General features: G+C 40.0%; 1 protein-coding gene and 1 long non-coding RNA gene across 3 annotated transcripts in view; one reads left to right on the top strand and one right to left on the bottom strand.

The window, feature by feature from the left end:
• LOC116693090 (uncharacterized) overlaps nt 1-4096 on the top strand; it is a 124584-nt gene that overhangs the window by 16044 nt on the left and 104444 nt on the right. The window lies entirely within an intron of this gene.
• LOC116693088 (histone-lysine N-methyltransferase SUV39H1) overlaps nt 1-4096 on the bottom strand; it is a 24982-nt gene that overhangs the window by 850 nt on the left and 20036 nt on the right. The gene's annotated exons all lie outside the window — the stretch shown is intronic.

Raw genomic sequence — 4096 nt, 5'->3', positions numbered from 1 at the left:
CCCCAGTGGGTCGGGCTAATCCAACCAAAGAGAAAACAAGGGGAGTGTTCTGAAGACAGACTGTTACCTGTAAAACAGGGATGCTTTGAAACCCCCCCCCATTAGCAATTAGTGCTTTCCACTGATGGACCGTAACGGTCTATGCTTCCACCGGATAAAATAACACCGCAAAAAATTGACCAATCAGAATTTTGGTCGATCCAGAACGTACGGACCAATAAATCGACCAGTTGACTGGGAGATTACAGCCCTTGTTGATATATGGCAATGTTCGTCTCAAAGAAAACAAAAACTGCGCAACGATTTGGAAACATTTTTGAGTTCCAGCCGAGGAAAGAGGTGAGCTGAAAGAGAAGAGGCAAAGTTTAAACACCTAATGTTAAACCAAAGAGGTTATTATAGGCTCACTGCAGGGAAAATGTCATGGCTTAGAGGCCATGACATTTTCAGCCAGAGCCTAGTAGCAGACATTTTGTGACAGACCAATTGTCTCTTGATGACATACATTTGTACAAAAATTGGTTAAAACCTTCCTTCTCAGGGATTTTAGAAAGAATGGGCAGTTTGAAGACTGGTCTGTAATTATTGACGACTGAATTTTCTGAAAGTGATAGGACCTCAGCATGTTTAACAGATTGGGGAACACGGCTTTTTCCAGGGAGCTATTGGAGGACTTGTACGGTTTTATGTGACAAAAATTGATTGATTGACTTTTTGTAGAGAAGCCAATAGGATAGGACACCTCTAGCTCACCCAGTAACAGCGTGCGTCCCATGTAGGCTAAGTCCTTTCCAGCTGCCCAGGTTTGAGTCCAGCTTGTGGCACTTTTGTGTCATCCCCTCTCCCACTTTTCTTGTCTATCCACTTTCACTATAAAATATAGGGGAAAGCCCCTAAAAAAATCTTTGATAAAAAAAGAAATTAAAAAAAAAAATAGAAAGTTGCTCTCCCTCTCTGGAATGACCTGTGACCCAAGTCTGTCATCACGGACTAGATTTTTTTAAAGCCTGAGAACAGAGCCGAGAGGAGGTGCACAATAGAGCCCAACTGAAAGGATTTTTAAGACCGATACAAATATTTGATTATTTAAAAATCTGATATACTGATTTGCTTAAATGCACAAACGCATTACCAAACAAACAGATTTCCTTAAGATTAGTTTTGTAGTTATTTATGAGTTCTCACTAAAATACACCAACACTTATAATAGTCTGTTTTTATTTTATTTTTTATTAATTTTTCTGAATTATTTATTTATTTTATTTATTTATTTTAAATCGGCCATTATAAATGTGGATACTGATATATCGAGAAATGCCCAATATCGGCCCGCCGATATATAGGTCGGGCTCTAGTGGACAAGTCTAGTTTTCTCGCAGACAATGTAAATGATGTATGCTGAAAGATTATTACCAAATTCATGCTAAAAAACAAAACAACATACCAGCTTAAACATTAGTTCATTAGTTGAGCTATTTACAGATTGTTGGAGTCCAAAAAAAGTAAATTTGAAAACAGGTGGGATAGAATTTCCCAGAGCTTGCACTGCACATACCACAGAAACCAGGCACCTTTCTCAGCAGAAGTCAGTTGTACCCCATGGTACCTAAATACATAAAGAACTGATGCATACACTAGTAACTAATTCCTACTTAGGGCACACTAATCTGCACTTGTCAAATGCTCAGTAGGCCTACCTCACATGGAGTTAGTCCATAGTACAAGTCTGCTGCGTCAATCAAGTAACCAGTGATGCTGTGCATTGAAAACTTTTTGACTCCTGTGATCGCCCATACTGGGCAGCTTTCTTGAACCTTGTTCTCTGAGGTTCTGCAATATCTGCTCAGTGTCACATGGCAGATGGAGTAGTCTTTAGCAACTGTTTTCCCTGCCTCACTTCATCTGATGCAACTTTAAGTACATGAGCAGACACACCCCTATTCGTTTTCTTCACCCACTGTCTTGGCATACTGTAAAAAAAAGAAGTAAGATAGAGAAAATATGTGAATTGTGATTACGGGCACGGTTTTAACATTTTCTTATATTGTGTTACAACCAGCTCCACCCCTGTCAGCCAATGTTTAGCTAGCTGTATCAGCATGGTAGTTTGTAATTAGCATGGATGAAATGACTCACATTTTACATAAGAACCTATTCTCTTAGCTAATACAAGTTACCTAATTCATATTTCAACAGTATTAGTACTAATCAAAATATAGACTTCATCCCAAAACTTTTGGTTGTAAAATTTGCACTTCTCACAGCCGTGCAAATTCACATGCAAGACCAGGGAGGGAGTGGTTATACATGAAATTTATCACATGACTCTTATGTTAACCCTTATTGGTGAAAGTGATTCTGTTACAACTATCCCTTTGTTACAACCATACCCGGTCTCCCTAGTCGGTGCCACAATTCTAGATGCCGATACCACGGTGACACAACGATTTTCTAACATTCCACTTACTTTAACTTGAAACATAAACTTCATAAAAATATTTGAAAAATATCAAAATGTCCTAACAAGACATACAAAACGTGTGCGATAGAGCATAAAATAAAGTGCAACAACTAGTGTCCTCGGACAAATTCCAGACATCCAGGAATCTTTTCAAAACCTACCGTGCAAAAACATATAGTGCAAAAACACAACATAATAGTGTTTCTAACAGTTGCGTGACCAGAGACTTTATAAACCCCGAGTAAATATTGGCAGCTTAGAGTCCAAAAGGACACCGAGTTGGCTAATTTACTCCTGAACAGGTAGATAAGCATTAGCGTCAGAATAATTTATCACGGCTGCAAGGGACGGGCCTTTTATGTCATTTCAACATATGTGTACAGTATTTTCCAAACTTTAAGTCATATTACCGCGTCATGAAGAGGAAAATAACACTTAAGTTGGATTTATTTAGAAATTTATTTCACAAAATTTAGGACAAAGAACAGAAATTTAGCACAGAGAACAACAGGCTGAATATGGTAAGTATGTATGTTAACGTAACACATTAACAGAGACTGAAATTCTTGCCCATTCTTCCTTGCAAAATAGCTCGAGCTCAGTGAGGTTGGATGGAGAGCGTTTGTGGAAAGAACTGAAAACTGCTGTTCACAGATTCTCGATTGGATTCAGGTCTGGACTTTGACTTGGCCATTCTAACACCTGGATACGTTTATTTGTGAACCATTCCTTTGTAGATTTTGCTGTATGTTTGGGATCATTGTCTTGTTGGAAGATAAATCTCCATCCTTTCAGGTCTTTTGCAGACTCCAACAGGTTTTCATCCAGAATGGTCCTGATGGCTGCATCCATCTTCCCCTCAGTTTAACCATCTTCCCTGTCCCTGCTGAAGAAAAGCAGGCCCAAACCATGATGCTGCCACCACCTGTTTGACAGTGGGGATGGTGTGTTGAGGGTGATGAGCTTGTTGCTTTTACGCCAAACATATCGTTTTGCATTGTGGCCAAAAAGTTTGATTTTGGTTTCATCTGACCAGAGCACCTTCTTCCACAGTTTGGTGTGTCTCCCAGGTGGCTTGTGGCAAACTTGACGAGACTTTTTATGGATATCTTGAGAATGGCTTTCTTCTTGCCACTCTTCCATGAAGGCCAGATTGTGCAGTGTCGACTGATTGTTGACTCTCCCACCTCAGCGTAGTTCTCTGCAGTCATCCAGAGTGATCATGGGCCTCTTGGCTGCATCTCTGATCAGTCTTCTCCTTGTCTGGGTGAAAGTTTACAGGGACGGCATGTCTTGGTAGATTTGCAGTGGTCTGATACTCCTTCCATTTCAAAATGATTGCTCGCTTGTTTAAAGCTTGGGAAATCTTTTTGTATCCAAATCCGGCTTTAAACTTCTCCACAACCTGCCTGGTGTGTTCCTTGGTCTCATGATGGCTCTCTGCGCTTTCAACAAACCCTGAGACTATCACAGAGCAGGTGCATTTATACAGAGACTTGATCACACACAGGTTTCTATTTATCACCATCAGTCATTTAGGACAACATTGGATCATTCAGAGATCCTCGCTAAACTTTTGGAGTGAGTTTGCTGCACTGAAAGTAAAGGGGCCGAATAATTTTGCACACACCACTT

This window comes from Etheostoma spectabile, chromosome 7, assembly GCF_008692095.1.
Source record: "Etheostoma spectabile isolate EspeVRDwgs_2016 chromosome 7, UIUC_Espe_1.0, whole genome shotgun sequence".
NCBI lineage: Eukaryota > Metazoa > Chordata > Actinopteri > Perciformes > Percidae > Etheostoma > Etheostoma spectabile.
This window is presented reverse-complemented; position numbering and strand designations above follow the sequence as displayed.